Below are 24,322 nucleotides of genomic sequence, written 5' to 3'. Positions count from 1 at the left end.
TGGGCTGGGGGCCATCTAACCCCACAAAAAGGAAATAACCATGAAAAAATGTCATTCTAATGATTAAAAAACTACTTTTCAAGGTAATCTTGGGCAAGACACTTAAGCCTCCACTGCCTCAGGCTGTAAACACAGAAGGTAATTTTCAAAAGGATTTACTGCATAAGAGTAGAACATATCACAACAATTTGGAAAAGCCTACTTACACATGTAAAGTGCATCTACACTCATAAAACCCAGTTTTAAGAGTTTAAATCCCTTTGAAAATTATCCCCTTAGATTGTAAACCTTCTGGGGCAGGGAACTACCTACTGTAATTGTTTGTAACTTGCCTTCAGCTTGGATGTGGAAAAGCGAGTAATTAAATGTAAAATACAAATCCAAGTAAATTCTATTTCCATACAAAAAATATCCGGTATCTTGAAATCAGAGCAATGCCATCCGCATTCCAACGTATAACAGGTAGTCATGACAAATAAAAGGTAAATGGCACAAAAGAAAACATTAGAAAAGCAGAAATCTATAGGATGAGATTGAGTGAGATATGACGAAATGTAAAGGCTCAAATTTGTAACATATGCTGTGCCTACCACGCCCATACACAATGTAAAACCAAAAACTGCCCAAAACTTCCATTTAAAAATAAATGGACTGGTACAGAATATATTATTTTGATAAGTGATGAACTGAACTATCAAGGTACACACAGTTCTGAGGTTAGGCATCTTAAACCGAAAATAACTTGGTTAGTTTGGTTTAAAATTGTTATATACTTGACTACAAGCCATTAGCAAGACAGCATTTTTTCACAATATCTCCTAACAGGGTAACAGCATTGTAAGAGTTCAATTAAAACCATGATTACCGACAAATACCAACTGAATTAATTTTACCTGCAAAATTTATGTCTAGAAGGGTCATATAATGAATGTACAAAGATGTACATCAGCATCAGCCATGACATCTATAACAGGCAGCACAAATAGCAAAGTTGTCTCTGATGTTCTAAAACTCATGACTAGCTTAGAAAAAGTAGTGTCATATTCAAAATGAGTCCCGTGCACTATGCTACAATTACACATGTACCTAAGAATCCGGGCAAAAGAGAACTATTCTAATAAGATCTTGTTCCATCTCTTTTCCCTCATCAGCTAAAAAGAGTTTTCTTTTCCTCATTTTTCCAACTATGCAAATTAAGGTTATTTGAACATATTCATCATCAAGTGCTATCTTTGCTAGGAAGGCTAGCAGTTCTCTCTGGGCCGGATTTTAAAAGGGTTACGCGCGTAAGTCCCGGGGCTTTCTTGGGGTGGGCGTGTCGGGGGGCGGGACGCGGTCGGCGCGTCATCCGGGGGCGGTGCCGCGGGCGTGGCTGCGGCCTCCGGATCAGCCCCCGGACCGGAACATGGCACACAGCAGCCGGCCCGGTGCGTGCAAAGTTACGCCTGCTTCAAGCAGGCGTAACTTGTGCGACAAAGGTAGGGGGGGTTTAGATAGGGCCGGGGGGGTGGGTTAGGTAGGGGAAGGTGGGGGGAGGCGGAAGGAAAGTTCCCTCTGAGGCCGCTCCAATTTCGGAGCGGCCTCGGAGGGAACGGGCAGCGCACACAGGGCTCGGCGCACAAATGTGCACCCCCTTGCGCACGCTGATCCCGAATTTTATAAGATACGCACTGCTACGCACGTATCTTATAAAATCCAGCAAACTTTTGTTCGCGCCTGCTGCGCGAACAAAAGTACGGGCACGCGCTATGTTTTAAAATGTACCCCTCTGTGATAAGCTTTCCACATTGTAATCATTTTTATGCATGTCACCCTAAACTTTTCTAAACTTTCTTCTCTCTCTTGCCTTTTATCATGCACTTCAGAACCAGATTAGCTAATTTGCTATCACAGCCTCTGAAAATTAAACCAGTAAATCTAATTTTCCTTTTGGCCAGGTATTCTAGCAGGGTTCCTCCACCTCCCATTCAATGCATGCGCTCTTTTATTTGATATCATGTCCTTCCAGCTAATTTTAAGCTATTTGAACATATTATGACTAATTTATATAGGACTGTATCCACACTCCTTAAATAAAGAGGATCCATTGTCTATTATGTATAGAACAAGTCAGGAAAGGGATACCCTTCTTTGGAGTACCTAGAAGTTCCTTATGAATTTTTTGTGGACAGAACAATGTGCATGCTGGCCTGCTCTCCCAGGTGTGTTCTTGGGCTCTGCTGGCAGACTTAAGCGCATACGTAAATCTATATGTGCTGATCCTTGACTCAGTCGCAGACTTAACAGTTTTATATGTTTATACAGGCTATTTATTTATTTATTCATACTTATAAACCGTTCACACAAGAAAATTTCTGGTTGGGGCAGTGTACATCAAAATACAATAACAATTACATCTCAAAGTCTGATACAATATTAAAAAAAAATACCACCAGCAATTAGCAGTCATACAATTTTAAAAACAAATTAAACATATACAAAATATCATAAACAGCACTAAATAAAACCAACAGAATTACTTAACATAAAACAAATTAAAATAAAATATTAACTACTGACAAATGCATTCAATTACTCTGATTAATTATAAGACAATTGCTTTAAATGAACTGCCTAATACAGGTACTTAGAACAATTATACCCTAAAGGCCTCCATTACAAGGGTAAGATCCAAGTAGTTTGCCAAATACAACTGTAATCTGTTGCATGTGCTGGCCGCAGCAGGTCCGCGGCCAGGCCCTCTTACCCTCATCTGCCTGTTCCAGTGTCTGGCTCCACTTCCCTCGCAGCCATGGGCCGCCGCCTTCGACCTTGGGTCACCCCCGGTGCTCCTGTCTCCGCGATGGATGTTCGTGCTCATCCGCGGGGAGATGCTGCTGTCCTGCGCTGCACTCCTCCCTAGGCGCGCGCACCTTCTTTCCTTTTAAAGGGGTCGCGGCAGGAAACCAACCCACGGCCCCGGATGATGACATCACTGGGCGCCGGTAATTAAGGCCGGGCCCAGCTTCAGTTAGGTGCCTTTGCAACAAGTCTCCATGCTAGTCGTGTACTTCGTTGCCTCCTCTGGTGAATCCTTCATGTTCCTGGTTCCTGTCTCGTCTGTGTTCCTGATCCTGGTCATGTTACTCTTCCTTGTTCCTGTGTCCTACATTTACTCTACTTGTTCTACGGACTGACTCCTGGACCCGACTTCTGCTTTGCCTGACCACGCTTCTGATCGTCTCCTGGACCCGACCTCTGTTTTGCCTGACCACGCTACTGATCGTCTCCTGGACCCGACCTCTGTTTTGCCTGACCACGCTACTGATCGTCTCCTAGACCCGACCTCTGCTTTGCTTGACCACGCTACTGATCGTCTCCTGGACCCGACCTGCTTTGCCTGCCCACGCTACTGATCATCTCCTGGTGTGCTTTCATTTGTGTGTGATGTCTGTCTGCTTGTCTCTCTCTCTGCATTTTTCTTTCTAGGTATGGTATGTCTTGTGTCTCTGTGCCTGTCAAGGTGTTTGGTTTCTGTCTCTCCATAAGGTGTCTGTGTCTGGAGTGTCTTTGTCTCTCTGTATCTGTCTTGAGTATGGGGTAACTGTGTCTGTTTCACCGTCGGTCTGAGTGTGGGATATCAGTTTCTCTATGTCTATCCGGGTGTGGGGTATCTTTTCTCTGTGTCCGTGTGTGTGACCTTACTCCTTTCAACAACTTGAAGAGAAACAAAATGGAGAAATTACTTACCTGATAATTTCGTTTTCCTTAGTGTAGACAGATGGACTCAGGACCAATGGGTTATGTGCTCCCCTGCTAGCAGATGGAGACAGAGTCAGGTTTCAAAGCTGTCACCCTAGATATACCCCTGCAGTGACCTCAGCCATTTAGTATTCTCTTCAAAAAGCCATTGCAGACATATTATTGAAGAACTTGATTAGATGTGATCTCTCTTTTTGAAATGAACATCGGTATATAAAAATAGTAAATAAATAAATAAATTATGATTAAAAACTGGAGACCGCAACTGTACTCAACCAACATAAGTGCTGAATCCCAGAAATAATATAGATGCCCTGAACTAGGGATAGGGTAACAGCTTACCTGTAACAACATGGAATCAAGATTCACCTCATGGACGATTCCTTGGTGCCTCTCCTGGGCAGGCGTGGGAGGGATGCTGAGTCCACCTGTCTATACTAAGGAAAACAAAATTATCAGGTAAGTAATTTCTTCATTGCCTAGCATGTAGCCAGATGGACTCAGGACCAATGGGATGTACAAAAGCTACTCCTGAATGGGTGGGAGGCTGCCCACAGTCTGGTTAGCACCGCCCTCGCAAAGGCTGGAGAAGGTGTGCAAGGAAGACCACGTCGCTGCTCGACAGATGTCGACGAGAGAAAGTAGCTTAGCTTCCGCCCAGGATACGGCCTGGGCCCTTGCAGAATGAGCTTTGACTTGAAGGGGTAAAGGCTTCCCTGCCTCCACATAAGCTCTCATGATCACTTCCTTGATCCAGCAAGCTATGGTAGCTCGCAAAGCCACTTCGCCTTGTTTTCTTCCCCCCGTGAAGGAAAAACAAGCAGTCTGTCTTGTGCACTGGTTCTGAGCGTTCCAGGTACCGTACTAGAAGCCTACTGACATTTAAGTGGCGTAGTAGGCTGTAGTCTTCCTTGTCCCTGTTTCCATCTGCAGGGACACGGTCTGGTTCAGGTGAAACTCCGAGACTACCTTTGGTAAGAAGGAAGGGATGGTGCAAACCTGCAACGTTCCTGGAGTGAACCAGAGGAACGGTTCCCAAAATAACAGCACCTATAGTTCAGAGATGCGAATAGCCGAGCATATCGCCACCAAGAATACAATCTTCAGTGTTAATAGGCATAGAGACAGACTGCGCAGGACCTTTGCATTGTTCCCCTGGATCCAGACTTTCCCTGCTGAGGAAGTCTGCTCTGACATAGTCTTTTCCGTGATGTGGGCAGCCGAGATCCCTTGTAGATTTAACTCTGCCCATTCCATAAGGGGGTCTATTTCCAGACACACTTGGTGGCTTTTGGTGCCTCCCTGATGGTTGATGTAGGCTACCGTTGTTGCGTTGTCCAACATCACGTGGACTGTGGCTGAACTGCAGGCACACTAATCTGAGTGCCCATGCTTCCAGGCAATTTATGTTCCAGTGCGCCTCTTCCGCAGACCATTGCCCCTGGGTTGTCAGTTCCTGGCAGTGAGCTCTCCACCCTCAGAGGCTCGTGTTCATTGTGAGGGCGATCCAATTCAGTAGGGATAGGCTTACACCCTTGCTTAGGTGAGCTTCCTGTAGCCACCACTGGAGCCGAGAATATACTTCCATCGGTAGGTGGAAGTGGATCGAGTAATCGTGAGACAGTAGGTTCCAATGTGACAGCAGGGAGTGTTGGAATGGCCGCATGTGTGCCGTCACCCACAGTACTACTTCCAGGGTTGACGCCATGAGACAGAGCACCTGGAGGTAGCTCCACACCCTGGGGGCATCGTGTTAGTAAACTGACGCACTTGGCACATCAGCTTCCTTATCCTCGAGGAAAGAAGGAAGACTTTGTCCTACTTAGGGTTGAACCGGACTCCCAGGTACTCCAAGGACTGGGAGGGACTGAAGCTGCTCTTGTCCATGTTCACGATCCAACAGAGTTCTTGTAGGAGGGACCTGACCCTGATGGTCACCTGGAGGCTCTCTTCCAACAACTTTGCCTGGATCAGCCAGTTGTCTAAGTAAGGGTACACCAGAATCCCTTCTTTCCTCAGTGCCGCCGCCATGACCACCATGATTTTGGAGAATGTCCTGGGGGCAGTTGCCAGGCCGAAGGGCAGTGCCCGGAACTGGAAATGGCGGTCCAGTACCGCAAAGCATAGGAAACGCTGGTGGTCTTGATGGATTTGGATATGAAGATAGGCTTTCGAGAGGTCCATGGAGGTTAAGAACTCTGTACATCTGTACAGCCATTATGACGGAGTGAAGAGTTTCCATGCGGAAGTGAATTACCCACAGATGATGATTGACACTCTTGAGATCCAAGATGGGTCGGAATGACCCCTCCTTCTTGGGTATGATGAAATAAATGGAATAACACCCCTTATTTACTTGGGGCATACATACCAGGGCTATAGCCCTCAAACTGAGGAGCCTTATCAACGTGGATTCCACTACCAGTTTTTTGTGCTGGGAATGGCAAGGTGACATCATGAATATGTCCCGAAGGATGCAGCGAAATAGAGTGTATCCTTCTTGTATGATGGCCAGTACCCATTTGTCCAAAGTGATCTCGACCCACTGCTGAAAGAAGAGGGATAGTCAACCCCCTATCTCCTCATCTCGTGGATGGGTCGGCCAAACTTCATTGGGAATTTTGGGTCGAACCTGAGCCTGAACCTGTTCCTCTTTTTGGTTGTCGGTTCCGAAAGGACCGAGACCTTTCCAAGGACCGAGATGTCTGAAATGACAAGTTTGTGTAGGGCCAGAAGCACTGGGAGCCCTAGCCCAACCCCTCATGGGAGAGGGACGCTGTGACCTCTTTTTCTTATCTTCCAGTAGCTAAGGCACTGGAGATTCACTCCACTTACCGGCTAGTTTTCCAATTTGCTACCAAATAGGAGGGATCCCTTAAAGGGCATCTTTGTGAGGTTTGCCTTAGAGGTCGCGTCTGCTAACCAATTTTGTAACCATATCTGTCTTCTGGCCGCCACCACTGAGGCTACCCCTCTGGCCAAGGTGTGTACTAGGTCCGAGCTTACATCCGCTAGGAAGGCCGTGGTGGACTCGATCGTCTCTCTGGTATGCGCCCCTGAGCTATCTGCCTCTCTCGAGAGAAGCAGACATGAATGAGCTACCAGAGCACAACAGGAAGCAATCTGCAGTGTCATTGCTATCGTGTCGAAGGCATGCTTAAGGATGGATTCCAACCGCCTATCGTGAGCATCCTTCAAGGCCGCTCCTCCCTCTATTGGGATAGTTGTTCACTTTGAGACAGCACAGACCAGGGCGTCCACTTTCGGGAAATGCAGGCTTTCTTTGGCTACTGGGTCCAGAGGGTATAAGACCTCCAGGGCCCTACCTCCTTTAAAACTGCCCATTCCAGGTCAATCAACTCCTTGATGGCTTCCAGCATCAGGAAATAGCAAGAGGCTTTCCATAGAGAAACCAGGATGGGATTTTTCCTTGGTTCTGACATAGGGTCCGTGCCAGGAACTCCCAGGGTCTAGGAGACCAAGGCCGGTAATTCATCTCTGTGGAAAAATCGAAGCATGGTCCAGAATAGCTCCAGGCCTGGAGGGATTTCCCCATCCTCCAATGAATCCGCAACCCCTTCGTCGTCTGTGGTGTCCAAGTCCCTGTCAGGGATACACTTGGTCAGGCGAGCCTTCCCAGCTAGGGCTCTGGCCGGGCAGGGGCAGTAGCTGACTGCACCTGAACAAAGGCTTGTAGGCCCTGAAAGAATTCCAACCAAGAGAAGGCCGCTGGGTCCATATTTAGCCCAGGAGGAACTGGGGTAAGTGCCGTTGAACTGCCCTCTCCCAGGGGGGACGCCACCCCAAAATTGCTCAGGTCCGGGGTGCTGCCAGATAAGGTCGTGGCTGACCCATCCTCCGAAGGTCAGGCTGTGCAGGCAGCACAAAGGGAGTGTCATTTGAGCTTCTTTGCTGCCGGGGCCATAATACCCTGTAGTTTGTGCGCACAAGATGGCGCCGCCGTGGCCCACCATGTGGAGTACCCACTGAGCCTGAAGTGGGGCCTAGCCCATTGGGGGGCCGCTCAACCCACTCGTAAACCCCCTTCTTTTTCCCTATTGGGGTCGTGAACGATGTTGGCATGACAGCCAAGCAATGAGACTGTAGGGAAGACTTACTGAAGACCTTCCACATCTCTGGATAAGAGGAGATCTTCTCTACTTACCTGGGCCCAGCGCTTACCGGCTGAGTACAGAGACGGTCTCTGGCTGCGGGGGAGAGGGCTTAGGCCATCACCGCCATGCTCGGCTTCCTGCACCCACTGCTTTTCAGCTGCTTCAGCAGCAAAGTCCTCGCCGGGAATTGGCTACAGGACCAAGGCAAACCTCTGCAGGATCTCGGAAATCACCTCAGGAATTCTCAACTGGTGGAGGGTCCATTAAGTATCACCGCAGGAAAGCGGGGCTCTATCTTTCTCCAATTTAAAGGTAAAATTTCCTTTTCTAAAAAGAGTACTGTTTTCCCGATAGGGAAGGCAGAATCCACATCTGCTAGGAGATGGAGAAATACTGAATGGCTGAGGTCACTGCAGGGTAGATCTAGGGTAACGTCAGCTTTGAAACTTGACTCTGTCTCCATCTGCTAGCAGAGAAGCACATATCCCATTGGTCCTGAGTCCATCTGGCTACACGCTAGGAAATGGTGGCCTTGAGCCACTAGTTGACTGTGCAGCTGCCTGGTGAATACCCTTCACCTTTGTGTAATAAACTTTTATATATATGTAGCAGAGATTAAAACCACACAAATACAAGAGAGACCACTGAAATGAGAGGTGGTTACATATATATACGTATTAACCTTGGGAGAGAGGGGGTCCCCAACCAACTGCGATGAATGGAAGAGTACTGCAGTTCAAAAGTTTGCTCACCCCTGGCCTAGTAGTTAAGAGCAATGCACTAGAGAAACCAAGGATCAAAACCTGCTTCTTTCACTACTATTCCTTGTGACTTTACACAATTTACTTTATCTTCCCCTTACTTTAGGTAATCACTTAGCTGGTAAGCTCTCAAAAGCAGGGACTTAGCATACTTAAAAAAAACTGCTGTAAACTACCTTGAACCAAAGTGCTCTAGAAATACAAAATATTATTATAAACACAGTCTCCCTTTAAATGTGCTCTTTACCACCTACAGAAAGAATAAATAAAAAGTTCCCACTATGTTTAGTTCTTGCTCCAGGTTGTAAAACCTACAGTCATAAAGGTGGGAAGTACCACCCTTGGAAGGATAAGCTAGGAGAGGCACACATACAGCAGAGCTAGGCAACTTTGGTCCTAGAGTGCCACAAACAGGTCTGGTTTGGATATCCCTGACTGTAGGATAAACATGTTCTTGTTAAACAGGTTGTGCAGCTCAGCTTTCTGGCTCCCTGTCAGGAATAAGGCGGTCTGATCAACTGCCTACATGCCAAGGACAGGATGAGTCCGAGTGGGCAGTAGCAACTGTTGACGCATAACATGGGGGGATAGTGATCAATCATTTCTCTCTCGCACGCACACTTGTTTACGGCACAGTATAAAAGAGCAGGACTTTCCAGTGTCCAGCGGGAGTAGGAGATATTGCCTCTATAGACGTATAGAGTGCTGGACACTGAAAACCCCCTTCTCGCCTTTGCTGACCTGACGACTCCTCGATACAAGGCTGATGACACGAAGGGTGCTGGATGGCATATTTATTTATTTATTTAACATTTTTATATACCGCAATTCATGTAGCAAAGTTACATATCATTTCAGTTTACATTATAACAATAACAAGCATGTAAGAATGCGATTACATTAAAACAGGGGAGTAAACTAGGATAAGAGTGAACAGGGTAATAAAATGCAATCATGTGGTATGTAAATAACTTTCTGTAAATAACGTATATTACCATGATGTCACATTAATAAATGTCATAGATATTGTGTCAGAGTACCTTACTCTCTCATTCCCAACATTTGGCGTCACTGAACAGGATGTCTCTATTTAAAAGGAAAAACGGAAAAGAGACATCCGAACCACCAAGCCCGGTGGATCTAAAAATTCCCAGATGGGAAAAAACCCCGTATAAAATGTTGGCCCAGGAATGGGCTATGAATACAGGGCTCGCGGAGGCTTGGGATATAGGAGGAGAACCTTTAGATATTGTAAATCAACTCCAACAGGTCCCCGTAATAAAAGGAAAAGAATTGGGGACAGTGAGACAGAGAGGATGGGTAGTATTAACAGAATATAGGAAATGTCATGAACAAAAAAGCGTGTTGCAAGAGAAATTAGTTGAACTAGAGCGAAAGATAGACAACCTCCTCAAAGATAATGTTATGCTTAGGTGTCACTTAGAGACGTTTAAACAGAAGACAGAACATTATCAGACGGTGGCCAAACGAGCCGCTGTGCAGGTAGCACAACACAAATGTAGAAAACGAAGAGGAAGAGTAAATCATTCTAAAATACGAGCATGTATTATGAAAGATGACTGGGATCCAGAGATATGGGACGGGGACATATGGGACTCTACGGACAGTGAGGAGGAGGCAGTAATACCCCCTCCCCCCATAGAGCAAGCCTGTCCCATAGTCAGGCGTAAATTAAAGCAGACCAGCGATGGTAGAGCTATAGAACAGGAGGGTACACAAGTAATGGAAGACTTCACCCAACAAGAAGTAAGTGAGATATTGGATCGCATGGGGCAAAAGCCAGGAGAACCTATTGACCGCTGGCTAGTGAGATTATATGAATCGGGGGCGGGAGACATTATGATTGATCAAAAAGATGTTAAAAGATTCACTATGATTTCTACCGATCCTGAGGTAAGGGCAGCTATCAGAACAGTAGTTTGGCAAGGGGACATGACGGACTTATTTTGAGTAGTTGCCGCTGCCACTAAAACAAGGTGTAGCACTGTATTAGATTGGCCCGTCAGTAACAAACCATTATATAATATGCATGATATCATTCAGCGTATCAAAGAAATTACCATGCAAACATGGTGTCTGAGGAATTTGCAGGGAGATTTCCTGGACCTACCCCTGCCCGGTACGGCTCGGGCAGAGATTATGCATACCGTAATCCCGGCACACAGGTCCATTATGTTGACCTTGCTATTAAATACGGCTGGGAAGAAAATTGGAGATTTGATTCGGGCAATCAGAGAGGTCCTAGATTTAGGGATACAAGAGCGCAATGATAAGACTTTCACATTTAAAGGCGAAGTATGTGACAGAGGAGAAGGTATTCGAAAGGGATACAGGGATCTCCAAAACCGAGATACGGACGCACGGGTGTCAAGGAGAGATATGTTTGCAGCATTGATAGCTGCCGGAGTGGCTAAAGAGAAAATAGATGGTATTCCAACCAAAGATATGTATAAATTGTATCTGCAAAAATGCAAGGGTAAACAAAAGAAAGTTTACGTGGAAAGGGAGGAAGACTGGGGAAAAGTGTTACTAACAAAGATGAACCAATTGTTGCAAGAGAAAAAAGAGCAAGAGGTAAATGCTACAAACCCCTTCATAAACGAGTCTGAGTCCGTACAACCCAGCGCCCCACCTCAGGAGGTCAATAGTACCAGACTGTATTCGGACTTATCCTGGGCACAATAGGAAAAAGGCCATACCCCCCAAATCGCTGCAGTCACCATGGATAATCGCCCCCATATTGGGGTAGAAATACAATGGCAAAATGGGGCACAACAGGTGATGGCTTTAGTAGATACGGGGGCGGAGGCCACTTTAATATTTGGAAATCCCAAGAAACATGGGGGGCAAAAAGTAGAATTAGCGGATCTCGGAGGAAAAACTGTGATAGGAAAACGAACCATAATTTCTTTAGTCGTGGGAGGATACAAAATTCCTCAAGCTAAGGTAGTAAATGTACCCATTAAGGAATATATAATTGTGATGGATCTGTTACAGGGACTTAAGTTGAATACAACATGTGGGCAAATGTTGTTTGGAAAGGCGCCAAGAAAGCAAGTAGCATTTGAAAACAATAGACCAGTATATCTATCCAGAACAATAATAGTGGGTAGAACTGTGGGACCAGAAATAGCTATGCCTAAAACAAGGGGTCCAGTATGCCAAAAGCAATACCGGATACCTGGCGGACATAAAGAGATAACAGAAACAATTAAGGATTTACAGGAAGCGGGGGTGCTAATTCCAACCACTAGCGATTGGAATAATCCCATCTGGCCAGTGAAGAAATAGGAAAATTAGTTTCTTACCTGATAATTTTCGTTCCTGTAGTACCAAGGATCAGTCCAGACTGCTGGGTTATGCCTCCCCTCCAGCAGATGGAGTCAGAGAGAAAACTGAAAGCACCCCCTAGATATACTGGTGTGCCACCTACGATCCCTCAGTATAATCAAAGCAGAAGGAAATGGAAAACAACCACCCCTCCACCAAAGTAGCGAAGCCTTAAATATGGCAACTGACTGGAAAACTGACTAGATCAAGTAGTAAAATGCTTTAAAACAAGTACTAACATTCTGTAAATAATTAACCAAACTCAAACGTAAATGAAACGGGTAAGCACTTACCGGATCAAAATTACAGGAAGAAGTTCGAGCGGACTCTCGTGAACACAGTCTCGGGCGGGCGTCTGGACTGATCCTTGATACTACAGGAACGAAAATTATCAGGTAAGAAACTAATTTTCCTTTCCCTGTACGTACCAGGATCAGTCCAGACTGCTGGGATGTACCCGAGCCGACTTAACTGGGGTGGGACCCAGAGAGTCCCGCTCGAATTACACTGCTTCCAAAGGAGTCAGCGGACGGCCCTCGAACATCGAGCCGATAATGTCTAGCGAAGGTATGCAACGACTTCCATGTGGCCGCCCTGCAAATCTCTTGGCTAGAAACCAGTTGACTTTCACCCCACGAAGTTGCCTGAGAACGCAAGGAATGTGCCTTGAGCCCCTCAGGAACAGACTTACCACAACCAATGTATGTAGACGCGATAGCATTCTTCAACCAACGGGCAATAATTGCTTTGGATGCCTGTAGGTCCTTCTTTGGACCCTGCCACAACACAAGTGATCCGACCTCCGAAAGTCATTGGTGACCTCCAAATAACGCAGGAGTACTCGACGAACATCTAAACGTCTCAAATCTGGACCTTGAGAAGACTGCAGCTCTATTGCCGAGAAAGAAGGCAATTCTACCGTCTGATTAACATGAAAGGCCGATACCACCTTAGGTAAGAAGGAAGGGACCGTTCTCAAGGACACGCCGGAATCCGAAATACGCAAGAACGGTTCTCTACATGAAAGAGCTTGCAACTCCGATACCCGATGTGCCGACGCGATGGCTACCAGAAACACCGCCTTTAGTGTTAAATCCTTTAAGGATGTTCGCCGTAGAGGTTCAAAGGGGCCGCGTTGAGGCCTCTGAGGACTAAGTTCAAATTCCAGGAAGGGCAAGGGACCCTCAGAGGAGGACGCAAGTTCCGAACGCCTCGTAAAAATCGGGCCACATCTGGGTGACACGCTAGGGAGGATCCTTCAACTTTACCCCTCAAACAACCCAGAGCCGCCACCTGAACTCTCAGAGAACTGTAGGCCAAACCCTTCTTCAATCCATCCTGCAAAAAGGTAAGGATATGAGCTACAGAAGCCCGACATGGCGATATTTTGGAGACACCGCATCATGAGTCAAACACTTTCCACACTCTAGCATAAGTAAGTGTAGTTGAAGGCCTACGCGCACGGAGAAGCGTGGAAATGACAGCTTCCGGGTATCCTTTCTTCCTCAACTGCCTCCTCTCATGAGCCAAGCCGCCAGACAAAAGCGATCCGCCAGATCGAAAAATACTGGCCCCTGTCGAAGGAGGTTCGGGAAATGCCCCAGGCGCAAAGGCCCGTCCTCCGCGAAATTGACGAGATCCGCGAACCATGGGCGTCTCGGCCACTCTGGAACCACGAGAATCACTCGACCGCGAAGTGATTCGATACGCCTTAACACCTTGCCTACTAGGGGCCACGGAGGAAACACATAGAGGAGGATGTGACGAGGCCATGGAAGCACGAGTGCATCCACTCCTTCCGACCCGTGCTCCCGTCTGCGGCTGAAGAAACGCGCCGCCTTTGCATTGTGCCGAGTCGCCATCAGGTCCAGACGCGGAACCCCCCAACGCAGGGTGATGAGATCCATTGCTTCGGCCGACAGCACCCATTCTCCTGGGTCCAATTGTTGTCGACTGAGAAAATCCGCTTGAATGTTGTCCACACCTGCAATGTGGGTGGCTGCGATGCGGGATAGATGACGCTCTGCCCAAGCCATTAACAAAGACGCTTCGACCGCCACTGGCCGACTTTTTGTGCCTCCCTGGCGATTTATATATGCTACCGTGGTCGCGTTGTCCGATAGAACTCGTACCGCCCGACCCTGCACCATCGGGAGAAGTTGGCGCAAGGCTAGACGTACCGCTCTGGTCTCCAGACGGTTGATGGACCAAGAGGCTTGGTGAGGAGACCACGTCCCCTGCACCGCTCTGGATTGACAGACCACTCCCCAGCCTGACAGACTGGCATCCGTTGTCACGACAATCCACAGAGGAGGATCTAGGTCCACTCCCTGCAAGAGATGTTCCAGGACCAACCACCAGGCCAGGCTTGACCAGGCCGGCTCCATCAGTGGCAACTCCAGGCCGTAATCCTCGGACCTCTGATCCCAGCGAGAAAGAAGAGCCCTTTGCAAAGGATGCATATGCGCAAAAGCCCACGGCACCATCTCCAGAGTAGAAACCATATGCCCAATGACTTGTAAATAATCCCAGGCCATGGGTAAGGGGAGATCCAGTAGGTTCTGCACCTGAACCATCAGATTTACCATTCTCTGCTGAGTCAGGAATACCTTGCCCAGCCGGGTATCGAATCGGGCTCCCAAAAACTCCAATTGCTGACTCAGAACCAGCTGGCTCTTTGCAAAGTTGATTACCCAACCTAACGACTGAAGCTGCTTCACTAGCAACTGGACCACCCGCTTGCACAAGTCCTCCGACTTTGCCTGGATGAGCCAATCGTCGAGGTAGGGATGCACCAGTATGCCTTGACGGTGCAGAAAAGCCGCGACTACTACGAGAACCTTGGTAAACACTCTCGGAGCCATGGCCAACCCGAACGGAAGGGCGCAAAACTGGAAGTGTTCCCCCAACACCATGAATCTTTGCAAAGATTCATGGTGTTGGGGGAACACCTCTGATGACGTTCCCTGATTCCGATGTGAAGATATGCCTCGGCTAGATCCAAAGAAGCCAAAAATTCTCCCTTGTGGACGGCCGCAATAACAGACCATAATGTCTCCATGCGAAACCGGGGAACGCGCAAGACCTTGTTTACTTGTTTCAAATCTAAAATTGGACGGAACGTGCCTTCCTTCTTTGGGACCACGAAGTAAATGGAATACCGGCCCGTCCTGGTCTTGGCCAGTGGAACGGGCATCACCACCCCCAGGGTCCGCAACCGGTTCACAGTTTGGGTGATAACAAGTTGTTTTTCTGGAGGACCGCAAGGCGATATCATAAAATGATCCCGGAGGGGCCGAGCAAACTCCAACTCGTAACCGTAGCGAACAACGTCGAGGACCCATTGGTCTGAAGTGACTTTGACCCATTCCTCCCAAAACAGGGACAACCGACCTCCGATGAACGGAAGGGAGGAATGGGCCTGCGCGACTTCATTGTGCGGGTTTGCCAGTGGCAAAATTCTGCGAGGATCCCAATCGCTGAGGTCGCCTGCCCCGAAAGGAAGGAGTCCAAGGTTGAGACCTGGGTCCCTGCTGTTTTTGTGGAAAGGGACCTCCCCTTCCCATATGAAACCGGCGCTGCCCCCGAAAGCGGGTCCGGGTATTTCCGAAGGAACGAAACTGACGTGGCTTGTCCTCTGGCAACTTATATACCTTATTATCACCCAAGTCCTTGATGAGTTGGTCCAATTCCTCACCAAACAACAATTTACCCTTAAAGGGAAAGGATCCAAGACGCGACTTGGAAGAGGTATCCGCCGACCAACAACGGAGCCAAAGCAAACGCCTAGCTGCCACCGCCGATGACATAGTGCGGGCCGAGGTTCGTAGCAAATCATACAATGCGTCCGCAGTGTAAGCGACCGCGGCTTCCACAGAGTTGGCCTGTTCTGCTTCGTCCGGCGGAAGCTCCTGTGTTGAAAGTAATTGCTGAAACCAGCGTAGAGTGGCCCTCTGGACCAAACTACTACAAGCCGCTGCTCGGACCCCCAATGCCGCCACCTCAAAGATGCGCTTCAATAAAATTTCCAACTTCCGGTCCTGGAGATCCTTCAAGGCTACCCCTCCAGTGACGGGAATGGTAGTATGCTTAACCACGGCTGTGACTGCCGAGTCCACCGAAGGGACCTTGAGGACCTCCAAGGACTCCGATGGCAGGGGATATAATTTATTCATTGCCCTGCTAACGTGCAAGGATGCTTCCGGGACGTCCCATTCCTTAGAAATAATCTGTAACACCTTGGGATGAAAAGGGAACGTCTGTGGAGGGGCCCTCAGACCCGCCATCGCTACATCCCCTGTGGAAGTATCCACCTCATGCTGCGGCGCTGGGATTTCTAACTCCTTCAAAACATGAAGGATCAAAAAATTGAGCTCATCTTTTTTAAACAGGCATAAAACCATGGGGTCATCCCCATCTAGAGACCCCTGAGCGTCGGGGACTTCCGTCCCTGCGCCATCAGGCGAGTCTTGGGTGATGTCCAGATCCGCCGGACCACCCGTGCCCCCTAGAGCCCGCGCTCCGGCTTTCTCTTGCACCCCTGCCTTCTCCTGAGTCCCGGCTTTCTCCTGAACCGGCAGCACTTTAGGAATCTTTGTGAGGGGGGGGGGGTCATCTGGCTCCCAACCTGCTTGAGCCTCTAAAAAGGCTATGTGCATTAAAAGCACAAATTTTGAAGAGAAAGGCACTGGCCGTTTCCGCGTGGCCGCCGCAGGTCTTGTCAGGGGGGGGGGGGGGCCCGAGGAGCTTCCAGATCAGAGCCACTGCGCGGGCTTAAATCAGGCGGGGAGGGAGGAGGGGAATCCCCCTCCTCCGACGCTGAATCGGGCGACTGCTGCGTTTCCAAGATGGCCGCCGCCTCACTTTCGATGAGAGGCGGGGACAAAGATCGAGCTCCGGACACCCTCCCCAGCCGCACCGAAGAGGACACGGTCGGACCGCTGCGGGCAGCGCTCGGTCCCCGAGAGGGTCCCTCGCCCCCGGGAATGCAGCGGGAGCAGAGACCCTCTCGGGAGAGTCGCGCCCCCGCCCTCCCACAGGCCGTGCAGGCCGAAGAATGCGGCATCAGAGGCCATGAAGAAAAAGCACGCCAAAAAAGATCAGACTGGGGAGAGCCAAAAGACGCTGGGTGGAATCACCGCCCCCTCCGGAGTCCCTGGTCAAGGTATGAAGCGCGGCAGGCTGGGGCTGTACATCAGGGCACTGCCTGCCGCCAACAGGACTTAAATGTCCCCCTTTCCTTAGATTTTTTTTTTTTTTTTAAAGTAACAAGAAAGCCCCCTTCAGAGTGAAAACTCCGGTAACACTGTAATGGGGGGGAGGGTGACCGGCCCACCGGTAAACTCTCCCCCAGGACCAAAAAGGGACACACTAATCCGGGAAAGAATTAGTGAGAGCAGCGCTCTCACTGCCTGCCTTTACGCTGCGCCCACGGAACAGAAGAAACAGAAAGAACCTGAACAAAAACTAAATGTATACTATAACTTTCCCTTTTTTTTTTTTTTTAAACACAAAGAAATAAACCAGTTGATCTAGTCAGAAATTAATAAATTAATAAAGAACACCTGTAAATAATTTGAAAGCTAGACAGCACAGACAGGACCGCAGGATATGCCTCTCAATCTGCTGGAGTCAGAGAAAATACTGAGGGATCGTAGGTGGCACACCAGTATATCTAGGGGGTGCTTACAATTTTCTCTCTGACTCCATCTGCTGGAGGGGAGGCATAACCCAGCAGTCTGGACTGATCCTTGTACGTACAGGGAACAGATGGTTCGTGGAGAATGACAGTAGATTACAGGGCTTTGAACAAAAATACGGACCCTCTGACTGCCGCGGTCCCCGATATTGTAACATTGGTAGAGCAGATACAGCAACATTCAGGGAAGTGGTACGCCGTAATTGATTTAGCAAATGCTTTTTTCACAATTCCTATCTGTAAAGAAAACCAAGAACAATTTGCCTTCACGTGGGAAGGATGACAGTATACCTTCACTAGACTACCTCAGGGATACTTACATAGCCCTACCTTATGTCACCGGAGGGTGGCAGAAGATTTAGAAAGGTATGATTGTCCAAAAGACATACAATTTTGCGGATGATACAAAATTATTCAGAGTAGTTAAATCACAGGCAGACTGTGATACATTACAGGAGGACCTTGCAAGACTGGAAGATTGGGCATCCAAATGGCAGATGAAATTTAATGTGGACAAGTACAAGGTGATGCACATAGGGAAAAATAACCCTTGCTGTAGTTACACGATATTAGGTTCCATGTTAGGAGCTACCACCCAGGAAAAAGATCTAGGCATCATAGTGGATAATACTTTAAAATCATCGGCTCAGTGTGCTGCAGCAGTCAAAAAAGCAAATAGAATGTTAGGAATTATTAGGAAGGGAATGGTTAATAGAACGGAAAATGTCATAATGCCTCTGTATCGCTCCATGGTGAGACCGCACCTTGAATACTGTGTACAATTCTGGTCGCCGCATCTCAAAAAAGATATAGTTGCGATGGAGAAGGTACAGAGAAGGGCAACCAAAATGATAAAGGGGATGGAACAGCTCCCCTATGAGGAAAGGCTGAAGAGGTTAGGGCTGTTCAGCTTGGAGAAGAGACGGCTGAGGGGGGATATGATAGAGGTCTTTAAGATCATGAGAGGTCTTGAACGAGTAGATGTGACTCGGTTATTTACACTTTCGAATAATAGAAGGACTAGGGGGCATTCCATGAAGTTAGCAAGTAACACATTTAAGACTAATCGGAGAAAATTCTTTTTCACTCAACGCACAATAAAGCTCTGGAATTTGTTGCCAGAGAAGGTAGTTAGTGCAGTTAATGTAGCTGGGTTCAAAAAAGGTTTGGATAAGTTCTTGGAGGAGAAGTCCATTAATGGCTATTAATCAATTATACTTAGGGAATAGCCACTGCTATTAACTGCATCAGTAGCATGGGTTCTTCTTAGTGTTTGGGTAATTGCCAGGTTCTTGTGGCCTGGTTTTTGGCCTCTGTTGGAAACAGGATGCTGGGCTTGATGGACCCTTGGTCTGTCCCAGCATGGCAATTTCTTATGTTCTTATGTTCTTAATTAACTCATTACATTGATGATATATTAGTACAAGGGGATACAGAAGAGCAAGTAGCGATAGCTCTAGCACAAGTAGTAGAAAATATGGAGAATAGAGGTTGGAAAATTAATAAGAATAAAATACAAGGGCCTAGCAACACTGTGAAATTTTTGGGGATACAGTAGTCGAATGGTAAAAGAGAAATCTTACCAAAGACAAAGGATAAGATATTGTTGTTTTCCCCGCTGCAGAATCAAAAAGAAGCCCAGAATTTTATAGGACTATTTGGATTCTGGTGACAACACATTCCACATTTGGGGCAAATATTGTCCCCATTGTATAAAGTCACTCGAAAAAAGGAAAAATTTGAATGGGGACGATTACATCAAGATGCTTTTGATCAGGCTAAGGTCGCTATCCAAACAGCATTAGACTTATGGCCTATCAGGGAGGGGCCAGTAGAATTACAAGTTTCATTTTCATCTTACCAACATTTAAAAAAAAATTAAAACCTGGCTCTTCTTACAAGCCTTCCCGGATCCATCAAACTTTCATTAGATAATTACTCAACTTATGAATATGAAGTTCGAACTTCGCCCCTCCAATACTCACCTCATTTACTAGTTTACTACCCTAATAAGCTAACTAGCTCTAGACCAAGCTCAGATATTTCACAATGTATTTATTTTAATACCCTCGTAAGGCTTCTTTTTCCAGCTGAACCAGCTTCCAAGTTCAAGGTCCTTGTTATTATGTAACTTTTGCTTCTCTGCTTGTATCTCCGCTAATTATAAAAAAAATTGTTCCTTATGTTACGTTATGTTATACTGATCTACCCCTGTTCGATGTAAACCGACCTGATATGGTATTCAACCTTGAAGGTCGATATAGAAAAATGTTAAATAAAATAAATCAATCTTGTCATGCGGACTGGAGTCTGTGGCAGAAACACGACGGTAAACGAGTACCGTTAGGGTTTTGGAGCAGGAAATTACCTGATGCTGCAATTACCTGATGCTGCATGGCAGTATTCAGCCTTTGAGAAGCAGTTACTAGCATGTTACTGGGCTTTGTTAGACACAGACCAATTAACTCAGAACCATGAAATCCTTATGCGCCCTTTAATCCCAATTATGCAGTGGGTACACAGCACCCCGCATACCCATCGGCTAGGGTATGCGCAAGAAGCTTCCATTGCAAGATGGAAATGGTATATCCAGGACAAGGCGAAATCAGGCTTGGCTGGGCACTCCATGCTCCATGAACAGGTAGCGGAAATTCCTATTAATCAAGAAAAAGAACAGATAGAAACATTGGATATTCCGCCTTCTCCGGTTACTACCGGGGTACCATTCGACCAATTACCCAAAGAACAGCAGTTACATGCTTGGTTTACAGACGATTCGGCTACAATGAAGGGAACCGAGCGATTATGGAAGGCTGTAGTGTATAATCCCCATACAAACGAAGTAAGTCAGGAGGAAGGGAAAGGCAAATCTAGCCAGTTTGCGGAACTTTATGCTATATGGATGGCTTTACAAAAAGGGGAAACGGATTGCCACATTTATACTGACAGTTGGGCAGTCATGAAAGGAATGACTCAGTGGATGCCAAAATGGCATAAAGATCAATGGAAGATACATCACCGCCCGGTATGGGGCGCTGACATTTGGCAAAATATCTGGGCTGAGTGTCACAAAAAGCATATTACAGTGTTCCATGTAGACGCACATGTGAAAGATGTTTATTTATCTAATCTGTACAATTCCATTGCAGATAAACATGCAAAAATCCGAGCCAGTGACACGACCGCAAACGAGCAGGGGCTATGAAAATGGGCACATGAAAAAAGTAGCCACTTGGGGGCAGAAGCTACTCACAGGTGGGCCCAAGCCAGAGGGATACCAGGATCCCTCTCTGATTTTCAAAACATACTTACACAATGTGAATATTGTCAGTTGACACATCCAAGGTCACCACAAGCTATTGAGCAGGGGCATATCCATCGTGGTTTAAGTCCTGCCACTATTTGGCAAATAGATTTTATAGGCCATTTACGAAAATGTGGAGGAGATGTATATTTATGTTCGGCAGTAGATACATTTAGTGGAATCATGATGGCTGTGCCTGCACCAGAGGCTAATCAGAAAGCTACGTTAAAACTTTTAAATGAAATGAGTCAGTATTATGGAATACCAAAACAAGTTCAGAGCGATAGAGGGACTCACTTTACTGGTAACTTAGTGCAGCAATATGCTAGAGACAACTACATTGAATGGATCTTTCACATTCCATATTATCCACAAGCTGCCGGCCTTATTGAGCGTATGAATGGATTATTAAAAAATATGTTACGCTCTCTTACAAAATCTGCCACCATGAAAGGGTGGAAATCTGTATTGTCCACAGCTCTACAGCTGCTAAATAGTAGACCTTTAAAAAAGAACAGAAAGACTCCTTTCCAGAAGTTATATAATCAGGAACCCGCTTCTACTCAGATCCGAAATATCATTTGCTAGGCCTCGGCTTCGGGAAACATTGAATTGCCCCGCCAAAATAGTTATGAAGCTGCGGGATATGATGTAACCAATCCCACCGCTATAGTGATACCTCCCCATGAATCTTTATTGTATGATTTACAGATTGGGTGCAGCATCCCTAAGCAACATTTCGGATGGCTGTGTATTCGATCTAGTTGGGCAAAACAAGGCATAACTGTATTGGGGGGAATCACTGATTCTGACTACCGTGGTCCCATATATGTACTGTATCACAACTTGACGAATAAAGAAATTTACGTTCCTGCCCAAACCAAAATGGTACAATTGATTATTATTCCCTATGTAACAGACCAAATGGTATGGGGAATTCCCAATTCCACTCCACGAGGACAAGGTGCCTTTGGAAGCACCTCCAATCCAAGTAAACTACATCCAGTAGCTAAAATATGGATCTTCACACCTCATAGAGAACCTAGGAAAGGTGAAATTTTAGCTGTTGGCAAAGATGCAGTACTGACTGTACTACCAGAAGGAGATGAACATTGGATACAGGTACCCAGTATCGGATGTAAACTAAGGAATAACCAACAATGTGTTCTCTCACTACAGGTTGGCTTGCACCTCCCGTTTATGGCGATCAACCTCTTTGCCATCATTGGTATGGTGCACACCCTATATCAGCCTGTAGAAGTAACCTCGGACGGGGGACTATCAAGTGGAAGAACAGCACCTCCTCTCAGACACAGGATTTACATCACTTCCTTTCCCAGTCTATCTTCCTGAAAGAGGAAGTGTGCTAATACAAGTTTTGCATACTAACAATTGGATACGGACCACCAATAATCACACTATTGACAATACAATATGTACCCCTACACTAATGGGATTGGCTTGCCCTTTAATGTATTCCACATTACCCGATGATTGCTCGTTGCAGCAAGCTTTGGCACATTGTAGCCTTCTAATATTACCTGATAATGTAACTGGTTTCATAATTCCATTCCCTGAAACTGTATGTGTATATAATTTGACTTTTACAGGATGCCTGTATAATGTTACTTGGTTTACTTTTGGTTCTCGACAATATTATTTACCACCAATGGACATCGCTGATGCGCAATTGGGGGTAAAGTTGGACTTATCATTCTTTAAGACACCATTGTTGGATTTGACTAAACTGCGAAAGGTATTGAATACCTCAGATTCATTGAAACAGACCCTGAGACATGTGGACATTGCTGTAACTGGTGCCCTGCTTTGAGCGGACTTTGCCAAGGAACGCCTACTACATTTACAACAACAATTGATAAAAGACACCTCTCATTCTTGGTGGGATGTGTTTTTCGGATGTTCCGCTACTGCTACAATGACTCTGAATTGGATTTTTCATCCTATCCTTATTGTAATGTGTGTATGCCTCCTGTGCCTAGTGTGTACATGTTATCTTACCTATCGAGTGCATAAAATAGCACGTCAAAGTAACTATACCACTACAGTGGCTTCGTATGCAGTGGTGCCTGCATTGGAGAATGATTGATCAAGGGTGGAGTGTAGGATAAACATGTTCTTGTTAAACAGGTTGTGCTGCTCAGCTTTCTGGCTCCCTGTCAGGAATACGGTGGTCTGATCAACTGCCTACATGCGAGGGACAGGATGAAGCCGACTGGGCAGTAGCAACTGTTGATACATAACATGGGGGGATAGTGATCAATCATTTCTCTCTCGCACGCACACTTGTTTACGGCACGATATAAAAGAGCAGGACTTTCCAGTGTCCGGCGGGAGTAGGAGATATTGCCTCTATAGACGTATAGAGTGCTGGACACTGAAAACCCCCTTCTCGCCTTTGCTGACCTGACGACTCCTCGATACAAGGCTGATGACACGAAGGGTGCTGGATAGCATATGCAATCATGTGGTATGTAAATAACTTTCTGTAAATAACGTATATTATCATGATGTCACATTAATAAATGATGTCATAGATATTGTGTCAGAGTACCTTACTCTCTCATTCCCAGCACTGACCTACAGTATCAGGGGTGGAGACAATGATGCATATACGTATTTATAACCTCCGAAGGGAGTGACCCTTTACTATTATCACCAATCAAAAGGAGCATGGCATGGAAAGGAAATCAACATCTCTCCACCCTGTGACACGGAAACAAGCAGTCGAGACCAAAACATCCTTCCGGTGTACTAATCAAAGCAGAGTCATCAGGCTTTACAGCGAAACCTCACTGCCTGAAAGTTTACAGAGTGCTCACCGAAGCCAGCCGCCAGTACAGATCTCCCGCGTGCACAGTCTGCGAGTCCAGCTGCAAGCTTTAAGCATAGGGCCCGGTTCGGGCCATGACTAACCCAATGCCCATGCTGTAGCGCTAGCCCCAGCACTAACATCTACTTACACACAAGCACTACGCTGGGTCTGCAGAGCCTCTCCCTAGTTCCACTGACAGGAAGAGATAGCGCGCTGAGCAGGAAAGGGACGCCGGCCAATCAGAACACAGCACTTTAGTGACCAACGAGGACGTGCAGAAGACAGTCAATCGGGATCTGGCTTTCGCTTGCAGATCAGGAAGCAAATAAATTCAGTTTTTCATATTGCCAGATTGGGCTATTTCACTCTTAATTGAACTTTTGTTTCCCTCCGTTGTGCAGGAAACATATTTATGTGCGGTTTGGGCTATTTTGGGGCTGGGCGATTGGATAGCTGACTGTTAACAGCCCTCTATGATGCTGACGTCTTTTGCTCTTTGCCTCGGGTACCACAGCCCAC

General features: G+C 46.7%; 1 protein-coding gene across 7 annotated transcripts in view; it reads right to left on the bottom strand.

Moving 5' to 3' along the window:
• ARHGEF6 (Rac/Cdc42 guanine nucleotide exchange factor 6) overlaps positions 1–24,110 on the bottom strand; it is a 386,722-nt gene extending 362,612 nt beyond the window's left edge. For 2 of the 7 annotated variants that reach the window (XM_029607801.1, XM_029607800.1), the window contains exon 1: positions 23,811–24,104. The gene's annotated coding sequence lies outside the window, so the exon portion shown is untranslated. Of the gene's footprint in view, positions 1–23,810 lie in introns of all 7 variants that reach the window. The other 5 variants (XM_029607806.1, XM_029607805.1, XM_029607803.1 and 2 more) reach the window with 5 other exon arrangements.
• Between the last annotated feature and the right edge of the window lie 212 nt (positions 24,111–24,322).

The sequence above is a fragment of the Rhinatrema bivittatum genome, chromosome 6 (genome assembly GCF_901001135.1).
Source record: "Rhinatrema bivittatum chromosome 6, aRhiBiv1.1, whole genome shotgun sequence".
Taxonomy (NCBI): Eukaryota; Metazoa; Chordata; class Amphibia; order Gymnophiona; family Rhinatrematidae; genus Rhinatrema; species Rhinatrema bivittatum.
Note: the sequence above shows the minus strand (reverse complement) of the source record. Positions and strands in the feature narration are given on the sequence as shown.